Source organism: Canis lupus, chromosome 14 (genome assembly GCF_048164855.1).
Source record: "Canis lupus baileyi chromosome 14, mCanLup2.hap1, whole genome shotgun sequence".
Taxonomy (NCBI): domain Eukaryota; kingdom Metazoa; phylum Chordata; class Mammalia; order Carnivora; family Canidae; genus Canis; species Canis lupus.
The window spans coordinates 28931488-28955359 of record NC_132851.1 but is presented as its reverse complement, the minus strand read 5'-3'; the positions used below and the strand labels follow the sequence as shown (position 1 = coordinate 28955359).

At 46.0% G+C, this 23872-nt stretch overlaps 1 protein-coding gene across 7 annotated transcripts in view; it reads left to right on the top strand.

The window, feature by feature from the left end:
- Positions 1-23872, top strand: part of CYRIB (CYFIP related Rac1 interactor B) — a 147392-nt gene that overhangs the window by 31219 nt on the left and 92301 nt on the right. For 4 of the 7 annotated variants that reach the window (XM_072774506.1, XM_072774501.1, XM_072774500.1 and 1 more), the window contains exon 2: positions 12945-12997. The gene's annotated coding sequence lies outside the window, so the exon portion shown is untranslated. Of the gene's footprint in view, positions 1-1833; positions 1907-12944; positions 12998-23872 lie in introns of those variants that run through there. The other 3 variants (XM_072774499.1, XM_072774503.1, XM_072774505.1) reach the window with 2 other exon arrangements.

Sequence of the window (23872 nt, the reverse complement as noted above, 5' to 3'; positions counted from 1 at the left end):
TTAGTACCACTGCCACGTGAACCAGTCTCCTCTGTTCCCTCTCCTTCCCTCCAGCAATCTAGTATTACGGCCCTGTCCCTTTTCTGATCACCTCCAAATTTTGTGTGCATGCTTCACGTGCTTCACCTGTGCCCGGGGATGTAGGTCAGAATGCTTAACCCACCAGAGTAATTTCTGGAAGCCTCTACACCACCTGATGTTTTTTTTTTTTTTTAAGATTTTATTTATTCATTCATGAGAGATAGAGAGAGAGAGGCAGAGACACAGGAGGGAGAAGCAGGCTCCATGCACCGGGAGCCCGATGTGGGACTCGATCCCAGGTCTCCAGGATCAGGCCCTGGGCCAAAGGCAGGCGCTAAACCGCTGAGCCACCCGGGCTGCCCTACACCTCCTGATGTTCATCCTTTCCTTGCTGGGTCTTGGGGTGGGTGGGTGGGTCTGGGAGCGCTGGGGGCAGAGGGTCACTGAAGGTGAGGACTCTGGACAGCAACCACTTCCCATCCTCCTCAAGTATTTCATATTTTCACAACTGATACCCACATGCTGGTGTGAAGCAGCTGCACACTTGCTGCTGGTGTGAGAGCTTTCTGGGGTGGCGGGTGGCTGGTGGCTGGAGTAGAATGTTCCTCACTTCTATCCCTCCCCCAACTCTTGCTCACACTCAACACCCTCAGATGATTCTCCGTGGGCCTTTCTCAGAGTGAATGTGCCATTGATTTTTGTGGAGGTCGATTGAAAAGAGCAGGGGTGATTGTTCTGGAAATGGTGGTTTTCCCCTGCTCACCCCGGGCTCTTGGCTGGCGTGTGTGGTTGTTCAAGACCGACTCCCCTTTCCTCTGAGGTTCTACTTGGCCACCGTGCCCACGCTACTCTCTTTGCACCTTTTTTTCTTTCTTTCCTGCAAGCAGTTCAGGTTTATAGGCCTTGGAGAGTGTGCAAATATTTTATTTTAATTAAGGAAGTCTGGAATGAGGAATAGAAAAAAGCTACTTCTTGCTTATTTCTGGGGGCTCCGGCAGGGTGGGGTGGGGATGGCTCTGGTGTCAACAGCCACCTCAGCGGTCATCTGGTCCTCCAGGGTGGTCCAGGCACCCGAGAGGATGGGTCAGGAGGGGGGGCAGCGGGGGGGGGGGGTCCGCTGGCCCAGGGTGGCCCGTGGGAAGAGAAAGGGGAAATAAGGCAGGAGGGTACACACTTGGGAAGCTCTTCTGGGCCAGCATCTGGAGCACAGAGCAGGTGATGAGAGGTGTAGGACCTGCCATCTGAACAATCCCTGCCACCTGTTGGTGCATCCTGCTGGCTGGTCGCGGTGCCCATCTGGTCCCTTTGCTTGATTTCAGCTAATAATCCTCACCACCAGATTCAGTGGTAAATATTACTATTCCCGTTTTATAGCTGAGGAAGCTGAGCCTAGAGAGGTTAAGAACCATGTCCAGGATCACCCAGCTACTAAGTGGCAGCACAGGTGAGTCAGAGTCCGGAGTTGTGCCCAAAATGCCCCCCTTTGGTGGTGCTCAAAGGGAGCTCTTAAGAGAACCCCCAGACTCTTGGAGGATAGGTGGGGTCCCTAGAATACTAAAGTGAGAATTTATCTTGAGTGGCAGAGCCTGAATATTGGTCAGAAGATGGAGAAAAAATGGTGTGTGTGCAGCTAGGGTGGGGGAGCTCTGGGCAGCAGCCTAGGGGTATCAGGAAGAGAAAGAACCCAGGAGCCCAGAGTTCCTGTCCCGGCCCTGCCCCCAGCGTCATGGGGCCTTGTGTGAGTCATACCATCGCTAGGAGCTGGTTTCCTTTTCAGTGAAATGAGGGTAAGAACCACAATAATAGCATTTATTGCGGGCTTCCTTAGTGCCAGCACCAGTCCCGGGACACCAGGACCGGAGAGGTACAAGGACTTCAGAGAGAGGTACAGGGCTTCTGCCCTGGGGGACTCTGGGACTCAAGGGGAAGGAGGACACTGCCCACCACACCCCCATTAATGCTGCATCTGAGACAGATTTGGTACTGGGGAACCAGAAGGTGGTTCCATCCAAGTTGGGGGGAGGGGGTGGGGGTGGCTTATGCCCCAGCTCTGGCTTCAAGGCCCTGTGGCCTTCTCACTGCTGTCCCTGCAACGGAGGGAATTAACCCTTTAGAAGGGGACTTCTTCCCAAAGCCACAGATAGGGCTTCTCTCTGCTGGTGATCCTTCTCCTCTTGGCCGCTCCTAAGAATCCCCTTCCTTCCTTCCGAAGCATTCAGATGAAAAATACCAAGTCCCCAGCTGTGCAGCAGTCACCTGAGAGCTTTTTGCAAACACCAATTCCCAGTCCTGGGGAACACTGTTTTTGAAAAGCTCCCAAGGTGATGCTGATTTGCAGCTTGCCCCTCTGGGGACCCTCCGCCCCTTCCTGCCCTGGAGAGGCTCCAGAGAGGATCCACCAGAGGATCCTAGGGCTGTAGCAAGTGGATCCCCGTGGGAGGGAGCAGGAACAGATGTGCAGGGGACTCCGTGCTGGGAAGGACGAGCTCTAGGGTGATCCCCTGCACCTGCTCTGCTCCATGTCGCCCTTCTCTGTCCCTGCTCGGCCTGGCAGTGCCTGCTTCCTCTGTGCTGCTTCCTCCCTGTTCTGTGACCAGGCTGGATTCCTGCACCTGGCATCGCCCATGCCCCAGTGACTGGCACACTATCTTCCAGTCGCTCCGTGCCCCCTGCCCTGTGGTACCTCCTGATGGAGGTACAGCGCTACGACAGGCCTCGGACAGAAAGCAAATCATGGCGAGCCCTGTGGGACAGCTGTGGCAGTTTAGAATCTGATTTTAAACCTGACAGGTATTTTGAAGACCTGCTTGAAATGATTCCTCTTCGTTCACTTTTGGGGATCAGAATCAAATTCTTCATAGTATTTTTTACATAAACTTGATTTAGCTGCTTCTAAAGAAAGCCTGTTTCTTGAAGTTTAATGGGCCAGCCACTTCCTCGGTTCCTCACTTACACTGGCCAGAGTGCAGGTGCTCATAGCCACCTGTGGCTGGTGCCGCCTTACTGGACATTGCAGGTGCAGAGCACCTGCGTCATTGCAGACAGTTCTGTTGGACAGTAATGAGCGCCACTGACCACATGGCACAGAGAGGGCTCGGGGCCCGGCTGTACAGCTGGGCATGGCTAGAGGGAGGAAATTGTGAGCAGGTTCTCTGACCCTGTTGGTATCCACTGCTAGAGTGACCAGCCGACCTGCTTTGCTTGGAACAGAGGGGTTTCCCGGGACTCGGGACTTTCCTTGTAAAAGCTGGGAAATTTCCTGGTAAACTGGGATGGCTTGGGGTGTTCATGACACCATTTCCATGTAGGTGTCACTGCTGTGTCCGGGTCCAGGACGCAGAGTTTGGCAGAGAGTCACGAAAAGCTCAGAAGGGAGCTAGCGGAATAGGTGATGGCATCATTCAGGTATAGTGAGAGGAGTGCTCTGGAAAAGGGGAGCCTTGGGGTAAGGTATACCCAGCAGGGGTCCCTATCTGAATTGAAGGCTCTATCAATGGGTATACCTCAACAGACAGAGAGAGAGAGAGAGAGAGAGAGAGAGAACACACACCTGGGAGGCAGTTAACCAGATGAAAGAGTCTGGAAATGGGAGGAAGCTAAGTGACCATCCCTGTGCAGTGAGCAGTGGGAAAACTCACGCGTGACTCTGCTCTGATCCTACTGCCTTCCCTCCAGCTTTCACGTTGTCTCACCTATAGAATCGGGGTTGCACCAGATACACAGAAATCATACTCTGCGCCTCTGCCAATGTCACTTTTTCAAGTAGATAGTGATATGTCTTTAAAGGCGACATATCCTTACACAGTGAATATGTTTGATAATCTGCTATTTGGGGCACATGACCTTTATCTTGCCCTTCCATTGGTGATCGGCTCCTCTTTTCTCTGCTTTGATAATGATTGGGCCAGAGCTAGCCTGAAGGGTTCAGGTTTAACTGAGATGCTATTAAGTCTGGCACGCAGTGGTCATTTGGTATAGAACAGTTCTTTTCCTTCCTTCTGCTTTTCCTGCTCCTCTTCCTTCCTGCCTTCACGCTCTGTTTCTTAAATTAATGCCATACCGGGTGCACTTCTTGAGAAAGAACGACGACCACTTAATGATACAATGTACAGGGATAATTAAGGTTATTAAAGAGATGATTGGTTAAGACTCCAAATATTTGTTTTGAACATTTACCAACGTTCTGAGCACCCTATGTAGTCTCTCTCCCCTTCCCCTAAAATATTGGAGATTTCTCAAGGTTAGAGATTTGTCCAAATTCATCACTTGGACAGAGAATTGTAAGTACTACAGTTTTGTTAAGAACACTTTTAAGTATGAGTGATGGATCATGGCAGTATGGAGAAATGTTAAGACATGGATGCATCTTTTCATAAAAAAGGATTTCATTTATTTGAGAGAGAGAGAGTGAGCATGCATAAGCAGGGGGAGGGGCAGAGGGAGGAGGAGAGGCAGGCTCCCTGCTGAGCAGAGAGCCTGCCCTCTTGGGGCTCATGGGGCTCAATTCCAGGTCCCTGGGATCACACCCGAGACCTGAGCCGAAGGCAGATGCTTAGCGACTTAGCCACCCAGGCATCCCGACATGGATGCATCTTAAGCTGGGAGAAATGATGAGGGAAAGTGTAGAAGCCATGTTTGGATTCCATCCTGTTTGCAGAATATGATCCTGAAAATGGTCTGTAGCTCTAGGAGAGAAGGGATGCAAAGGGAAATGGTAGTTAATAGGTCGTGTTGCTGAGCATGATCTTTGACAGAGAACTGCCCACGGTGATAGTGATATCTCCCCAGATCCCAGGCCGGGGGCTGGGAGGAAGGTGGCATCTCAGGGTCCTTCCACAAAGAAGACCTCAGGGGGCAGTATGTGAAAGAAGCTCTAGGAGCCTGTATTCCTCCAGGGGGGCAGTATGTGAAATGAAGCTGGGCTACTTTTTTGGGTGGAAAAATCCAAGTCAGATAATTTTTTTTTAAAGATTTTTATTTATTTACTTATTCATGAGAGACACACAGAACGAGAGGCAGAGGGAGAAGCAGGCTCCCTGCGGGGAGCCCAGTGTGGGACTCGATCCCGGGACTCCAGGATCGCGCCCTGGGTGGAAGGCAGACGCTCAACCGCTGAGCCACCCAGGCATCCCGAGAATTTTTTTTTTTTTAAAGTAGGCTCCACGCCCAGCGTGGAGTCCAACACAGGGCTTGGATTCATGACCCTTGAGCCAAGATCAAGAGTCAGATGCTTAACTGACTGAGCTACCCAGGCGTCCCCCCTCCCCAAGCCAGAGAAATTTTGTAAACTTGTGGACCCTAGAATCCATTATGCTATCTCAAAAGAATCCTAAAATAATGTGTGGGTTTCCCATCAGGGTGGTGAATGTGCATTGGAAGTCAGGAGTATTTTGTATGTTCTGTGGTATTAGGATTGTAGAAAGTTGATGTATATTGAAATATGTAGAACCTTATCTTTAATATTTGAAGTTCATTTTGGGGGATAAGGCATATGTCTGGTTTTGCAAGTAAGAGCAATACTGCTGAAGATAGTGGTGCTGTTGTCATGTAAGATTTCCATAGCTAATTAGTGCTAGTTATGATGAGGAAATTAAACACCTGAGAATGTGTTTCAAGCGACGTTTCTCCCCAGTACGTTAGCTGCCTTTCTGGACTGCATCGTTGGCAAGTAATAATAATAATACAGATTGACAGAGCCATGGAGAACCTGGTTAATAGGAAGGGATATATTCTGAATGGATCGAGGAACAGTTTAGAAACTCCAGCATGGCGGAGGGCTCCTCCAAATGCATTCATGTCCAGCTTGCATCTTTGACGCTTCACAGTTCTGGAATGGTCCTGCAGGAGGTGGCATCCACTGTCATGTGAGTCCGGGAGCATGTTCTCTAGGGATCCCCTGCAGCCCTGTGACAGTGGGAATCCCAGATATTGCAGTTTTTCCAACAACAAAAACAAATCAGCCAAGACAAGCTGGAATCACTTGCACAAGGCCTTTCCCACAACCCACTCACTAGTAATTCAGTGCTGGGCCGACTCCGGTGACTTACAGAAGTTTTAATGTTCAGGTGATAGGAATGCCTGGTTCTCTCAAGTGTTATATACACTTAATAGTATAGAAACTAAAGTGAATAGGGGTACCTGGGTGGCTCAGTGGCTGAGCATCTGCCTTTAGCTCAGGGCATGATCCTGGGGTCCTGGGATTGAGTCCCGCATCAGGTTCCCCGCCGGGAGTCTGCTTCTCCCTCTGCCTATGTCTCTCATGAATAAATAAATACATTCTTTTTTAAAAAAAGAAACTAAAGTGAATACTTCTACTACACAAGATGCCCATCACCCTCAAGGTGCTTATGATTTCAATGAAAGAGCCAAACGTTGGGTGGTCATAGAGGGGGTGTAGGACGAGGCATCAAGTTCAGGTGGTACACTTGAGGGAATGATTGACGTGAACTGCAGTACTTCTCTTGACACTGGTGTCCCCAACCGTTACCTCCTTGTTTCTGATTCTCATTCAGGCCAGGTGTCCGGGGCTGCCTCTGTGACCCCGTCCTTGTGTCTCATGGTCACCCCGTGGCTTCCACTGTTAGAGCCCTTGTCAGGCAGTGTTGCAGGAGCCAAGCGTGCTCGCTCCCCTGAATGTGAGGTCTTCCAGGATCTCTATCACCCTCTTCATCTCTCTTGCCCCTCTGAAGCTTGCTGGCCTGTGACAGTCAGGGCTGTATTCTTATCCTGAGAAGCCAAGCCATCAGAGCCAAAGGCCCTTGTATGATCACTTTCGACCTTGTCTTAGGGCTGCTATAACAAAATGCCACAGACCGAGTTGCTTATAAATAACTGGTTTATTCCTCACTGCATGGAGGCCGGAAGCCCGAGATCAGGGTACTGCCATAATCAGGTGAGGGCCCTCCTCTGGGTCCTGGGCTTCTCCCTGTATCCTCACACAGTAGGAGGGGTGAGGGGGCGGGGTCTCTGGGGCCTCTCTTATAAGGCCACGAGCCCCATCCCCCTTTATGACCTAAGCACTTCCCAAGAGCCCTGCCTCCTTTTTTTTTTTTTTTTTTAATATTTTGCTTATTTGGGATCCCTGGGTGGCGCAGCGGTTTGGCGCCTGCCTTTGGCCCAGGGTGCGATCCTGGAGACCCGGGATCGAATCCCATGTCAGGCTCCCGGTGCATGGAGCCTGCTTCTCCCTCTGCCTGTGTCTCTGCCTCTCTCTCTCTCTGTGTGTGTGACTGTCATAAATAAATAAAAAAATATTTTAAAAAAATTTTGCTTATTTATTTGAGACACAGAGAGCACAAGCAGGGGGAGCAGCAGATGGAGAGGGAGAAGAGGGAGAAGCAGGCTCCCCGCTGAGCAGGAAGCAGGATGCTGGGGACTCGATCCCAGTACCACAGGATCATGATCTGAGATGAAGGCAGATGTTTAACCTACTGAGCCACCCAGACGCCCTAAGGCCCCACCTCCTGATACTGTCACATGGGATATTAGGATTCCAGTGTGTGAATTGAGGGGGGGATACCCAACATATAAAGAAATGCACATCATGATTCTTTTTGGATATGTGTTTTCAGTCCAGCTGGTTGAAAACTTGACATAGCAGACGTTTGGAGGTGGGGGGCAGAGGGAGGCAGCATGCGGTGAGGAGCTCAGGTGTAGGCGACAGGAGGGGATGCTGACCAGTGTGAATCCTGGACGGGGCACAGCAAATCCTCCAGCATAGCTGCCGAGGTCTCCTGTGCTCTGCACAACGAGCACAAGATGAGGACTGGCATCCCAGAGCCCAGGCAAGCTGGAGCTTTGGAAGTTTTCCTAATAAGCACTCCTTGTTTGGATTGAGCAATTTCATTTCTTTTTAAAAACAGATTTGGGGGTTCTCAGGACTGAGGGGTAATGTGACTTTGTGAATCCTCTTCCTCACTCAGGAGCCAGTGTCAGGCAAGTTGGATTGAGAGACCATTTATAACTAATTGCAGTGTTAGCATTTCCAAGTAACTATGGAAACTGCTGAGCCCTCACGTAGCTTTTTCTGGGCGGATAAGCCAGCTAGCTACCTGTGCAATGATCACATTTATTTATTTATTTATTTATTTATTTATTTATTTATTTATTCACAAAATCACAGAAAGCATTGATTTGCTCAAAAGTTTTCATAAGTTTTTGTAAAATATCATCCAAATATTCTTTCACATTATTGTTAAGTCCCCTGAATACCATAAAAGGCATTTCGGCTTGCTTTAGAATTATCATGAATTCTGAATAATAATAATTATGCTAAATAGCTAACATTCGTCGAGCATTTGGTTTATATTAGCCACTGTTTCGAGGGAAAGTTTTATTAAATAAGTGATTAAGGGTTGTTAGAAATATTACAGAGCTCTTGTAATTGAACAGGATTATGGGTATGAGTTTATGATTTTATTACCAGGGATAGAATGAATCATGGCTAAGAAAAAACAGCAAGTGATAAACAAGCCAATCAAGTTATAAGGTGAATTCACTGAGGAGAAAGAGTAATTATTTCAGTTATTTTTTGGTGCTTAATTAACATTTATTAAGCATCCTCTGGGTCACAGGCACTGTTAGGTACTTTTTCATCTGCTATTTTATTTAATTACGAGGAGTTCTTCACTTCCAGATAAGATTTCCCATGGGCTTCTTTTGACTAATGAATTTTTCTAGCTGGTCCTGCTCATACATTAAGTCACCTGGGGAGCCAGAAAACTGCGGTGGTGCCAGAGTGTCATCCTTAGAGACTGTTTGATTGTACAGGGTTGGGACCCAGCAGCAGGATTAAAAAAAAAAAGAAAAAGGTTCCTCCCTCTGCCACGAACTCCGGTTAAATCGGCCGGAGTGATGAGAACCTCTGTGTCAGACTATTGGAGATTTTTTTTTTTTTCCACTGGCAGAGAAATATTGACTCCAGCTCTTCAGCAATCATTGCAAACTTTGAGAGTCGTGTGCTACGCCAAGTGAAATAGGTGAAACACCTGTTTTCCTTTGTGTCTTCCCTGTGAACTGGGATGTGGGAGGTATCAGGGTAATTGCTGAAGGAAGCAGGCCAGAAGATGTTGCCCTGAATGTCTCAGACCCAGAATGTCCAAGTGCCTTAATCTGTCCCTGGGTTGTGCTTTGTGGTGTTTATCATGCCAGTGACTTGTTTTTGTTGTTGTTGTTTCTAAGATGTTATTTATTTGAAAGAGAGAGAGAAAGAGCAAGAGAAAGCACGAGCAGCGGGGAGAGGGAGGAGCAGGGAGTCCAATGTGGGGCTTGATCCTAGGACCCTGAGATGATGATCTGAGCCAAAGGCAGATGCTTAACCAACCGAGGTATCCAGGCGCCCCTGTTTTTTGTTTTTTGTTTTGTTTTGTTTTGAAGGAAAAAAAAAGGACTATTTAGGGAACTTCTACACTAGAGGTAATTCCTTTTAATGAAATACATACATATGTATGTACAGTACGAGTACAGATCTGTGAATAAAAAGTTTCAGAGGACACAGAGAATTATGAGGAATATTTCTGGTGGAAAGGATTATGGGTCGGAATGACTTCTTTAAACATTGTCTTTGATGTCATAGTGAAGTTGTTTAACATCAAAACATTAAAAAAAATCGGAAGGAATTAAGTGGTTTGGGGAGCTCAGCTTTTCTTTAAAAATTGTTATAGCCTGAGATCACATAATAGAGAGTTAACCTAAAAAAATGATCCATAATCAAAAACATATCCAGTCCCTAAAAAAAAAAAAAAAAAATTCATGGTCATCTTCATGGAGAGATTTGCTTCAATGGGAATTTTCAGTTCTGGGAGAAACCAACCCCCAGGAGTCCTGTGGTGTAATTGGTGGAGAGAAACAACAAAAGCTTCCATTAGTTCTGTCAATGTGAAGCATTTTGCTTGAAAACAAGTTTTCTGGTGGAGCCTTCCACTTAAGAATGTTGTGTCCTTTTAAAAACATTATGGTGCATTTGCTAAGAGAACTGGGGCAAGTCAATCACTTTTTGGGGCCTGGGGTTCTTCTCTGGTGTAACGAGGAGATCGTCACTGTCCAGGAGAAGCTTCACTGAGCCGCAGAGTTGTCTGTAGAGCAATGGGGGAGAAGCATCGAGGTGGCCACTCTGGGCCTGTGGGTCTCCTGCCCTGGCCTCAGAGCTGCTGGGGGTGGTGGTGGTTGGTGGGGGCATCTGGATGTGTGTTTATTTGCAGAGAGGATCTTTTCAAGGACCTATTATGCATCAGGTGCTAGGAACAACAGGATGACCAAACTCAGTGTTAGCCCTCAGAGAGCTTAACATGTCCTGGAGGAGGCAGGTAGGCACACAGGTAATTCCAGCATTTCTTCAGCGAGGCCAGGGGCTGGGTGGGAAGAGGGGGTCAGTGGGAACACACACTGCCCCTGTGAGCTCTGGGTGGTTCTTTTTATAAACAAATGACAAAGAGAAGACAGCTCCCTCTTTGAGTCACTCTGCCCAGCCACTCCTGAGGAGAAAAGAAAGAGGAAGGAGGTGGGCCCACGTGGGATGGTTGGGACTTCCCTGGTGCCCTGGCTTGGATCCAGGGGTTTCTGCATGCTGATATAAGGGCTGTCAGGGCAGGATAAGGACCTGGGCTCTCAGAAGACCACAGAACCAGCCCTTAGGGCTGGAGGGACCTCAGGAGGTCACCTGGTCCAGGCAAGTTACCCTGGCGAGCCCCACACCTGTCTTCCTACTGCTTGTGCTTGACCATGTGAACCAGCAGATTAGCTGGGGGCCTTTGCATGTGCTGTCCATCCTGCTTGGATCCCCTCCTGCCTGGACTGGGGCAAATTCTAGCTTGTCTTTTCATTTTCAGCTTAGATATCACCTCCTCAGGGAAGCCTTTCTTATACCCATTGCTGGCCATCCCCTGCTGAGCTAAGTAAATGCCTGTTTCTGTGATTGCCCAACACTGTGCTCACCACCGTTGTCCGCTGTTCCAGATTCCGTTGTAATTGCTTGTGTGCCTGTAATTGGCCCACTAATCCATGGAAGGTCTTGGCTGGCTGGGATGGCTTAATTCCTGAAATTACCTCCATGGCCAAAATGCTTGGCACATCATGGGTGCTCAGTATATAGTTCTTGAAAGAAGCCGTCTTCTCACTTTCCAGCAGAGGCTACAGGAGCTCAGAGAGGTTCAGTACCTTTCCCAAAGTAACACGGCTTTGAGAGCCTGAGAAGGGGCTGGAGCCCATGGTGTGACTCTAAAGAGGAGACACGATGAAATCTGGCTTCTAGAGCACAGTCCAGGTTCTCTGCCTCCACCATGGAAGTGAAAACAAGTCACTCTTACCACTTTCCTTCTAGGTGAGCTGCATGCGGTCTCATGGGTTTGTCTCCAGGTGATACAATGGCTAGCTTATGCTTTGTGTTCTTAAAACAAAAAAAGGGTCTTGTGAGAGTTAGAGCCCTTTTCTGATTGCTAGGTCCTTTTTTCCCAAGAGAACAACTTGGTTCCATTCTCTATTTTGTAAATCTGGTAATGAATGAATGAATGAATGAATGAATGAATGAATGAATGAATGAAAAAAAAATCCTTCATGTAATGGGAAGACCTAGAGAGAGGAGTCTGGAGAACTGTAGTCATGATGTGTGTGTGTACATGTTTGTGTGGGTGTGGTGTGCACACACTCCCCTGCAGGGCATGGGGCGTGTTGCACACGTTCAAGGGCAGAGTAACTGTTTCCATGGTTCTTAAATTAGCTCCCCTCTTTTTTTTGGCACCAAGCAGTCCCATAATCATGGTTTAAAAGGGAATTTTAGGGGCACCTGGGTGGCTCAGTGGTTGGGTATCTGCCTTCAGCTCAGGTCGTGGTCCTGGTATCGAGTCCTGCATCAAATTCCCCACAGGGAGCCTGCTTCTCCCTCTGCCTATGTCTCTGCCTCTCTCTTTGTGTCTCTCATGAATAAATAAATAAAATCTTAAAAAAAAAAAAAAAACACAAACCTGTGCCCAGAAGCAAAGGAGAGATGACAGGAGTGTCACAGGCGGTTGACGTGATCAGCCCACAGTGTTCTCCTACCACAATCAGGCTCGGCCCCCAAACCTGTTGTGAATAAAGTGGGGGCCAGTGGAGTGGCTTTCAGTGCCCAATGAAGAGCACAGAGAAAACACTAAGGTAGCTAAAGATTTAATGAAAGTACAGGCCAGAAAAAGGCATTCTGTTTCTCTCCTGTGCAATAATAAGGATGCCTAGATGCTGCAGACCTTGCTCCCATCCTCACACCAATGCTGGTGACTGCTCCATGGGATGTCGTTTAACTAGGGTCTTATGAAAATTCCCTTTGATTCATAAGTTTTTGCTGCTGCAAGAGATGTCCAGGGTGACAAGACGGTGTGCTATACATGTTTATTTTCCTTTCTCAGCCAAGAAGAAACCTAAAACAGGAAGTGATTCAGGGATAGAATGATTCAGACCAGATCAGACTCAAGATGGGCTGAGCATTTTGCTGGCACCAGGATAGGCTGTTGTAACTCAGAGTTCCAGCGTCCCTTCTCTTAGAATTCTGAATTTGAAAGGACATTGCAGCCCCACCCTCAGTCCCCAAGACCACAAAGTCCAGCCACATTGTCCTTCAGTCATAGGATTTAGATTTAGGTCTCTGCTCTTTACTCTGCTGTGCAACCATCAGCAAGTTACTGAACTTCTCTGAATCTCCTTTTTTTTTTTTTTAATCTCCCATTTCTTTATTTGAAATACATAAAACTACTTTGAACATTAAGTGAGAAAAATGGTTGTGGAACATGCTCTGTAAACTTTAATGGTCCAAAGACATGGAATTTGGAGTAGTTATGTCTGGACTGATTCTCTGGTTTGAGAAGACTAAGAGTGGCTAGCATTTCCTGGGCGCTTACTGTGTGCTCAGGTCTGTCGTTATTTGCTTAACCCTTTGCTGTACCTCTGTTTTACAGGAGAAGAAACTGAGGCCTGGAGTTTGACTTAATCGTTCAAAGTTACCGAGTTGGTAAGTCACAGTGGATTTGACCATGGCTGTCGGCTTCAGAGCCTGTGTTCTTCACCACTTCACTGTGAAGAAGAAACTGAAGTGGATGGTAATATCAGGCCAGGACATGGATTTCAGTTCAGTAGAAATAAGAACCTTCTGCTCCTGTTGAAATTAGAATCCATGTGCTTTCTTTCATTTACTCCATGAATATTTAGAGAACCTACCAGGTTATCAGGTCAAACTATTAATTTAAATGAGAACTTTGGAGGGAAGGAGACACTCAGCCTCCTGTGATCAGTAGCAGTAATAATAGTTGATAGTTATTGAGTACTATGGAGGGGGAGACCCTGTGCCAAGAGCTTTGTCTGAATTACCTTGTTTAAATTGCAAGAGAAAGATGAGGTTCAGAGAAGAGAGAACCAAGTTCACTCCAAATGCGAGGAGTTGTCTCCAGCCGTTTGGGCTATCACACAATACCACAGACTGAGGGGGCGTTAAACAACAGAAACTTCATTCTCACGGTTCTGGAGGCTGACAAGTCCAAGATTGAGGTGCCAGCAGATTGGGTGTCTGGTGAGGCCCGCTTCCTGGTCTCACAGATGGCCATTTTTTCCCTATAACCTCACGGCAGAAAGGGTGAGGGAGCTCTCTGTGGCATCTTTCATCAGGGATGCAAATCCCATTCTTGAGTCCATCCTCAGGACCTAATCACTCCTGAAAGCCCCACCTCCTCACACCATCCCATTGGAGGTTAGGTTTCAACATAGGAATTTGGCAGGGACACTCACAGTGGATGGCAGAGGTACAGCCAGTGTTCACATCCAAGCAGCCTGGCTGGAGAGCCAGTGCTCTTAAATGCTGGGAGGCCCTTATGGAAAACCAACCTGGTGAGGCTCTCCATGCCCTCTACCCCCTCCAGGCACTTTGTTTTTCTGCTTCTTCTGTTTCCTTGTCATCCTTATCTCCTAACTGGCCTGTCTTTCACCTGCTAGCCTCTGGAGAACTTTAGCCGTGGAATGGAGATCAGATGGTAGGACGCTGTACATCAATCTCTCATGCACGCGTGTAACTTTTATGTTAATGGAGTTTTAACTTACATACTGTAAAATGCACAATTCTTTTTTTTAAAGATTTTATGTTTAAGTAATCTCTGTGCCCAACAAACTTACAAATCCAAGATGAAGCGTCACATGCTCTACTAACTGAGCCAGCCACGTGCCCCTTGATGAATTCTTAATATGCCACTCACCTTGTCCCCACCTACACAGGGCATTCAGTATTCCCATCTCTCCAGGACATTTTGTTAATCCCCTACACAGTTAGTCCTGCCCCAGGGCTAACCACTATTCTGACCTACAGAAGTCCCACATCCATCATATAGATTCCTGCTTCAGGCTTATCCAGATCCAAATATACTTACTCAACAAAAACAAAGCACAGATAAAAATAACACTTTAAATAGCGTGGGTGATCCTGTCATTCCACCCAACAGGCGTCTCTCTTGGAGTGAGTGTGAATGAGAGACAGATCTGCTGTTCCTTCTGTCACTCTTTGTTCCTATGGCTTTTTAGAGTCTGAGCATCTTGTGCCATCAAGTGTGTTTCTTACATTTATAGATTTTAATTATCCTACAACACAGCTTGGAAATGCAAGCCAGCTATTTCTTCTAGTGCTCAACCTAAGAAACCAAATCCAGTGCTGAAGGGACACTGCCTTTGTTGGAGGTGGTTTTTCGGTCTCTGCTGTGAGATCTTATGGGATTTTTCAAGGAGAATTTTGACTCCTTTCAGTTTTCATATCTGTGCTGACTTTGGAAGTTAACCCTTGAGTAAACTGCTCAACTGTTGTAATGTGGATGGAACTCAAGCATGGGTAGGTTGTTACATTAGATTTGGAGACGTCCAACACTCTGCCAACGTGGCGGACTATGCCGATCTGTATCTTTCCTGATATGAACACAGAGTGGGCTGAAACAGAAGATTTGCGCCAAGGGGAGCTCATCAGAAAAGGGATTCCACTAGTGTCAGAAATGAAGAGAGAAAATTATGCCAAGTGGTTACATGGTCTGAAGCTATGGCCATAGGGTCTGGGTGTTCCAATTTTAATGCTACAGTGGGGCCCAAATAAGACTTGGGCTCAAGGTGGAATTGAACATTGGGAATGTTAAACATCACACTTCTTTATGCAGAGAGGCTAGGAAACTTTCACTGTCTGGTGAAATAGAGAGGAAGCTTGCCTTGAGTAGAAAAAGTCACCAGCAAGAAATTAAAAACCATATGTAGTTGTGGAATCTACATTTTTATTGTGTGTAAGATTACGAGACCCCTCCAGCTGAGAAATGCACATAAAAGCTGGCCGAGTGCCATGGAAATTCCTAGCACAAACACAGAATCACCCCATAAGGATATTCAACAACCCAGACCTAGCAGGCCTCCCACATAAAGAACTACTTCTCAGGATAAGTTCACAATAAAACAATACGAGCTGTCTAGGAAATGGACTGCTTTAAGGTGGAAGTAATAGAACCATCTAAAAGAGGCTATAAAATAGCATATTTAAGATAATTAATGGCTAAAGATGATATTAAAAAAAGACGTAAAGAAAGATGAAAAAGAATAGGTTGATTTGTAAGGTGACCAAATTCAAATGAAAAATAGTCGTCGAAATTCAAATCCCACAAAAGGGTTAACTGACACATTAGATGCAGCCAAAGAAATAATTAGTGAACTGGAAGACAGTGGGAATAGTTGACATTTGTTACATCCTTAGTATGTGCCAGATGCTAGTCTGTATGCATACATGAACTCGTTTAATCCTCAGAACGAAGTTATGTGGAAGACATGGTCAATATCACATGTATTTTATGGATGGGGAAGCTAGGGCATGGTAGTTTATGCCACTTGCCTGAGGTCACACAGCTAGTAAGGATGGACTGGGATTTGACCCCAGGCTGCCTAGTGTAGTCTGGAGTCTGTGTATGTAATTATTATGATGTAGATTATCCTCAAAAATAACCACTAAATAATAAAGATATGGGAACACACAGAATAGCAATGAGGTGTAGAAAGAGAATGAGAAGAGATTGCTTATGTTGAAACAGTGGGGAGAGGCAGTATTCAAAGACACAATAAAGGGGAAAAAAAGATGTCACAATGATTTGAAGTCCCTTCAGATCTTCTCCAGTCCTTAGGTTCCAAGAATTTGTGACCAAGTCACCAGAATTTGTGGCTCTAAGGAAGGTGGAAATATTCAAAGAAGGATGGCAGAGGCTCAGTTTCCACTGTCGTATGCATTGATGTGCTGATATGTTTGAAAAAGTTTCTCTGGGGGAAAAAAGAAGCCTTGCTTTGTAGCATTTGCTGATTTCTATAGTATAAATACTTCCTATGACCAGTTTCAAGCTACCAACCTCATGTCCCTGAACCCAGAATTGGGAAGAGATGCGCCCACTCAGCTCTCTTGAGCTGGCCTGAGCCGGCTTCAGCACACCAGTGGCTCTGATGCTCATTCTCCTTTTAAACTGTGATTTCTGGGTTGTGCACCCTGGGGTGAAACTTCTAGGAAGTAGTAATGTCATGTGTGATGTCACAGGGGCAGGGAGAAACAATGGGACAAGAGTGGAGCTCTGGCCACCTTTCTTCTCTTGTATTTAAAAAAGCAAAACATTTTGTGAATGTGGGTGGGGAAAATAGCATACATATCCCACTATGGGGGACAGTGAAAATGAGTATAGCATCTTTGTGTTTTTTGTTTTTTTTTTTTTTTAAGATTTATTTATTTTAGAAAGAGCGTGTAAGCAGGGGAAGGGACAGAGGGAGAGGGAGAGAATCCCCAAACAGACTCTCACTGAGTGTGGAGCCCCCATGCTGGGCTCAATCCCATAACTCTGAGGTCATGACCAGAGCTAAAATCAAGAGTCAGACATTTGACCTACCGAGCCACCCAGGCACCTGAGTACAGCATCTTTGAAGAGCAGTTTGGTACTATCTGCCATTTCTAAATGCATGGCCCTGAATTCAACTTCAAAAATTTGCTCTTATAAATCTTATCTTTCTTATAGTCACACATGGTGTATGTGAAGATATATATATAATGTATATTCATTTCAGCATTGTTTGTAAGACAAGACCCTGGAAGCAGCTGAAATGTATGTTGGTAGGGGATTGATTGACTCAATTGTGGTATATTCTTACAGTGGAATTCTGGGCCACTGTTTAAAATAGTAGCTCATGGGACGCCTGGATGCCTCAGCAGTTAGGCCTTTGGCTCGGGTCATGATCCCAGGGTCCCACATTGGGCTTCCTGCATGGAACCTGCTTCTCCCTCTGCCTGTGTCTCTGCCTCTCTCTCTCTCTCTCTCTCTGTCTCTGTGTCTCTCATGAATAAATAAATAAAATATTTTTAAAAAAATAAAAATAAAAAATAAAATAGAAGCTCATGTATACTAAGAAGGGGTAATCTCCAGGATACATTCTTTTTTTTTTTTTTTCAGGATACATTCTTAAGTTAAAAACAAAAGACAATATGCAGAAAAGTGTATGTGGTGTGTTCCCATGTGTGGGGAAGAAGCACAAGATAAAAGTGTGTCTCTCTACACTCACTGACACACATCATGTGCTTGATTATACGTAGATTATTGCTGGCAGACACCAAGAAAGAAAGTGGTTGTGGGGAACACTGTTTACCCCTTGGTGGAAAAGCTTAAGGGATTGGGGTCTAGAGTGGCTGGAAGATGTCTTGTTGTAGATCTTTCATATTTTTTTTGAATTTTAAAGCGTAAGCATATAGTGTCTTTTCCATTAAAAACAAACTAGTTAACAAAAACGTCACTTCGGGAGCTTTTGACATGAAAGCCCCTCTCATTTTTAGAGATTGGCAGACCCCTATGTGGTTGCTGATCTTGGGTTTAATGAGCGTATGCTGAGTGCCAGGCACACCCCTGAAGTTTCCAGCTCAGTCCTCTCGCGCCTGTACACTGTGGGTCTCTCTGTTGGAAGGCTCTGCCCAGACCCTAGCAGCTGCCCAGTGAATGTGTGATCCACGGAGGTCTCATTTGCAGGAGAGGGGAGGAGAAGTCTTGGTGCAAAGTCATGTGGCATGCAGCAGAGGAGGTGAGAGTCACAGTAGCCTTTCAAGTGTTTGAGAGCAGAGGTGACCCAGCTGCTTCTCAGAAATCAGGTTATCTGGAAGGGCTCTCAAGCCTTTCTCCGTCTTAACACTAGACCCTGGCACTTCTCTTGAGACCACAAGGAAGTGTTCTTTCAGTATTAATTTTTCCATCTTTAGGACTCTTTGCTCTGGAAAGTTGGAGTTGTGTTTATGGACCAAATGAATCGCTGATGTGTTTAAGTGACAGCAAAGGCTGGGAGAATTTGTCCTGCGGTGTCCTTTTCTGAGTCATTATTAATCTTCCCAACTCTTGTGCACGCATCATTAGAGGGCTAAAGGACTCTAGCTTTGCTCATTTAAAAAGGCCCCCTTCGGGGCTTTTCTTAGCGAAATAGATGTTCCCAGAGGTGCTTTTACTCTTGTTTCCTGCAGCCAGCCACATTTCTAACCCATCACCAAGCATTTTATGGAACCAGATGCTTGCTCTCTTCTCTCTTATCATTTGGTAACAAATGCAGTAAACAGGTTATTCATCTCCAGAGGGCTATTGTTACGATGTTGTGATTTGATCAACAGTAATCCAAATGGCCAAGAGGACTGGAGCAAAAAGTTTATAGCATGGAAATCACAAAAACTGACCTGAGTATTATTTAAGGGTGTGACATTGTAGCAGATTAAATTCTTGCCAGCAAGGGCTATTTGACAGCGGCACTTTGCTGTCTCTCAGGAGGCTGTGTTGTGGGCTCAGAGAGTGCCCTTAAGTACTTTAAGTATCACTGCCACTGGTGTGATGTGTCGCGTAGTGGTTTTAGTTTACTGGGAGTGGATGTGTATCAGCAGTGTCCTCCGGACTCCCCAAGTGGTAATTCTATCTCCCCTGCCTGACTGCAGATGCAGAGGAGGTTTCAGTGCTGTTTCTTGTGGGAGGCTTTTCCGGGCTCCCCCCTCATCTAGGCTCCTCTTGTTCCATGGAATATTTAATTAAAGCAGGTATCTTCCTGGTTTTAAACAACTGCAGTTGTTTGTAGCTGAATTCAGACTGAATGCCAGGCAAGGTGGCCAGGATCATCTCACTTCCTCAGCATGAGCCAGCGTGCAGCATATGTCACAGCCCTTCAGAGTTCAGGAGCCGGGATTCTTCTGACCTCCAAACTTGAACTGGCTTCTGCAGAAAGGGGATGCATGCCATTGGAAAGTCCAGGGATGGAAATTCAGGCGTGGCTTCAACCGTGTGGCAAAGGCTTTACACAGTTTTCTCCATCCCTCAGCATCACCTACCATTTCTTTTTGGGTTATGGTGGCAAGATGGGCATCAGCGCTTTGAGCAGAAGGAGAAGGCCACTTATCCAACAGTTTAGGGGAAAGTCCCAGAACTGAGCCTCCATGTTTCTGATTGGTCTTATCTTCCCGGACCAATCCCTGTCCTGGGCAAACGCGATGCTCCGATTGGCCATCCCGGATCCAGCCTTGAAGAAGCTGGGGTCTGCACCTGCCCGAGCACCAGGAGAGGGGAGGTGGATGTTCCCCCAGGAAAATCTGGGAACCGTTTGTGCCTGAGGGTGGGAGTGGGTAAGCGAAAGCAAGGATGTGCAATAGGGTAGGTTTTTAACCAGTGTTTACTCAATGAATGAATTAACGGGTGAATGAGCAAACAGGAGCGTGCTGCTGCTTCTGTGAGCTGGTTATACAATACCCGGAGTGAGGCTTTAACAGATGGGAGCCTTTGCAGAGAGGAAGGTTAAAAGAGAGCCTTGAAATCAAGTCCTGTGAGGCTGACATTAAATTAGCTGAAATATTTAACGAGATAGGAGACGTGGGAAAGCCGTTTCCAAATGTCTCAAGGGCATTCCTAGAAATAGAACCTTTGCTGGGTCCCCATTCTATGTCTTAGGTGCTGGGCTAGACACTTGTATTGGCATCACCCCGCTTTTGTCTTCATTTTATTTTTATTGGGCAGTCCACGTATGCTTATTAAAGAAAATCTAAAAATGCACGCAAAAGGGAAAAATAAGTGCCCTCCCATAATCTTACCCTTGAAGGCTAATTGTTATTAATATCTTGCTATATACACTGTCAGCCTTTTCTCCCTGTTTTGCAGCTGCGTTAAAAAAAAAATTATTTAATCTTGATATTGGTGCTTGTCAGAGAAAGAACCTGTGGCTCATACCAAGGCCCGAGAATCCTTGGGCCAGAATGCAGTCCCCATGTGCCAGCCTCAGAAGTCCTCTCTCATTTCTGGGCTTCGGTTTGCCTGCTACATAACCAGCAGTGTGTGCGCTAACAGGATTTTACTATGGTTCTATTCTGAGAATCCTGATTTCATCACTCCTTGTTCATCCACTCACTCCTTCATTCATGTACTCAGGAAATATTTCACTGGGTGCTGGAGGTGTACCGGTGAATGAGGCAAGGTGAATGTCCTGCCCTCCTGGAGCTAAGTGTCTAGCTGAGCTCCACCTCACCTGCAGATGGTTAGATCAGCAGCCCCTGGGGGATGTGCTGGGACTGCCAATTGCTCTAGTCCCCAGCCTCTTAGGAAGCAACCAGCAAAGCAAAGAGAAAGCACCATTGCCAGAGGCCTAGTTAATATATGCTCTCTGCCCAAGATACCTCTCCTAAAGGGAATGGGTGTATGTTGAGAGATGGGATGCTCAGGATATGCATTACCTGTCCTTACCCTCCCAGGCCTGGCCCTCTGGGTAATCTGGGGTTTGGCCTATATTATGTACATACGATGACCCTGTTTTCTTAACCCCAGACTAGAACTCACGGTATGAAGCAGGGTTAGCCAAACAGAAGGAAGAAAATAATTTATTTCTTGAATGCAGCCGTAGGTATTTTTGCATGGCTCTCCTTGCTTGGGAAGGTAGGTATCCTCTTTTTGCAGGGGAGGATGCTGAGGCTCAAGTGGATCTGTGATTTGAGCTCAGGCCTATCTGATGGCTCCCAGTCCTGTGAGCTCTCCCTTCATGTTCCTCTGATCCAGATACATCTGAGGAGTAGGACTTTAAAAGTCTCTGAAATTCTGGGTTATTTGGTAGTTTCATTCCATTCACCTATTTAAAAAAGTATTTATTGAGGGCCTATGTCCAGAAACTGTTAAACCTGGGATACCAGCTGACCAAGACCAATGAGGCCTCCTACTCCCAGGGAGTCTGAGTTAAGTCATTGGCAGGGTGATGATATTTCTGCATGCTCCCTTGCTTGATGATTTATTGAGCCATGCACGAGGATGTATCAATCAGGATGCTTTGAGTTGTAAGGGACAACTGGATCATTGAAAGGAGTGATTCACATAACCAAAAAGCAAAGAGGTGGGATAGGTTTCAGGCACATTCTGATCAGGGCTCCGGCTTCATTTCTCTGTGACCCTCTGGGCTCTGCACTTGAGTCTGTTGGCTTTGTTCTCAGGTTGACTCTCTTCATAGTAGTGAGAGGACTGCTAGCAGGGCTTCTGCATTGTTCAACACCAGCAGACATCAGGAAGGATAGGTGTGTTCCAGGAAGCACAGAGGAGAGCTGTCCAATGTGGTGACCTGGCTGCTGGTTCCTCTCAGACCACATGCTTGTCGGATCACATCCAGGGGAGGAAGAGCTACCATCGTTCCCCAGGGCCATTGAACAAAATTCCTGGGCTTCCCTCTGATGGGATCATCTCAGGACACCTCCTTCTCACTCCATCATGGAGGTAGAGGAAATGGGATGACACATTGGTTTAGACCAGTCAGGACTCCTCATCCCTGGAACTGTCAAGGATCCGGCTTGCTGGGAAGAATAGAATAGATGTTGAAGAGGCAACTACAGTCTGTAAGGGGGCAGTGTGTAGGATGTGGGCATAGGAAGATGAGTGAGGTCCCTTCTCTTAAAAAAAAAGTCTTTCTCTCAAAAAGCTCACATTCTAGTGAGCTTCCTGAGACTTTGGCAGTGATCAGAGGAAGGGCATTTACAACATTTGAACCCTAGACACTTTCCATGTTTCCTTAGTCAGTTCTTATAATGTCCTTGTCAAGTAGGTATTTCCATTTCACAGATGAGAAAACAAGTTCAGAGAGGTTAAGTCACTTGCCAGCAGCCGCACGCCGAAGAGATCAAGGTGTTTTGAAATTGTGCATCCTGTATTCCTTCCTCTCCTTTTTGTCATGGTTGTAGAGAAAATACATCATTAACAGAGACCCTACAAAGGTTCATCTAATGACTCCTACAATAAGCAGGGCCTTGGGAGTAGTTACTGCTTTTCATTTCAGGCTTTTATTAGCGGAATTCTGTGTGCTTTTTTTTTTCTTTAACCAACTCTAGATGGGAGGAAAACTCTTCTCTCAGGTCCAGATAAGCAACCTATAATTGAATGAGCTTCTGAGAAAGGCAGAACCATTGTCAACTCACAATGCATCAGAAGAGATGGGTGCATTCAGATAATTTTACAAAAATGATTTCTCTCTCCTTTTCACTTTGCTGCCTGAGGCTTCCATTTGGTTTTAAAGTAATAGAGTAACTATTATGTAATCCGATACAATGCTGCTTTCCCCTGGGCTCAGGTTAACTCATGTGTTCAAAATACAGGATATATTTTTGGGGGAGGAGTTTATGTAAAGCCAGTGTGATTCCTAAATTAAACTGCCAAAACAAGGGTGTACGAGCCCGATTTTCTGGTTCTCTCCAGACTCTTGCAGAGATATAACATCCAACAGAGCAGACGATGGTGTGCTGGTGGTGAAATGTCCGTGTTCTCACTGCCTCCTGCACCTACAGTGCATGTCTTGGGCTTTGCTGCCTGTTGAAAGAGCACTGGTTGGTTTGTAGATAGCCTGACCTCACTTCCACTCAGCTGGACATAGTTTTGTCATGGGAGAAATTAATAAAAATGGAGAAATCAAAACGGTGGTTGGTGACACGCTGACACCTAAGACTTTCAAGTTAGATGCTGTACTTTTGGAGTTCTTGTGTCTGTTTTCCTTTTTTAATTTTTTTTTTCAGGTTATTACTGATAATAATGAATTTACCTATATAAATTTCTACTAAGTTGTCTGCCATGTTTTGGGTCCTGGGGATAGAGAGCCGACCAAAGCATAGTCTCCTTTTTTTTTTTTTTTTTTTAATTCCTCCCTTTTAAAAAAGATTTTATTTATTTATTTATTTATTTATTTATTTATTTATTTATTTATTTATTTATTTATGAGAGAGACAGAGAAACAAAGAGACAGAGAGGCAGAGACACAGGCAGAGGGAGAAGCAGGCATCCTGATGTGGGACTCGATCCCAGGACTCCAGGATCATGCCCTGGGCCGAAGGCAGATGCTCAACCCCTGAGCCACCCAGGCATCCCATAGTTTCCATTATTATAGTCTTCATTGGGCCTCCTCTGGAAAGCTCTCCTCCCAGTCTATCCATGCCAGTATATATATGTTTTTGGTTCTGCTTTACTCTGGGCCTGGCTAACTTGTTAAACTGGACTTTGGCAAAAGAGTGAAATAAAAAAGAGGAAACAGAAAAGACCTGATGGTAGATGCATAGGCTCGGGTGTCCAGAGGGATTGCTGGGCTCATCTTGTTGACTCTAGACAGTGACTACCATGGTTGTCATTAGGACTAGTATGTAGGATTTTTTGTTACTACAGTGTAACCTAACTCATCCTGACTGATGTGATCACCACTATCAGAGAGGTGGCAGGATTCATGGAACCTGGCCAGCTTGTGCATGCACCTCTTTGAATGCATGCACATGCAAATATATAGAAGTATAGATATGAATCTGTTACCTGTATGACAAGTGGTTCTCAAACTTCAC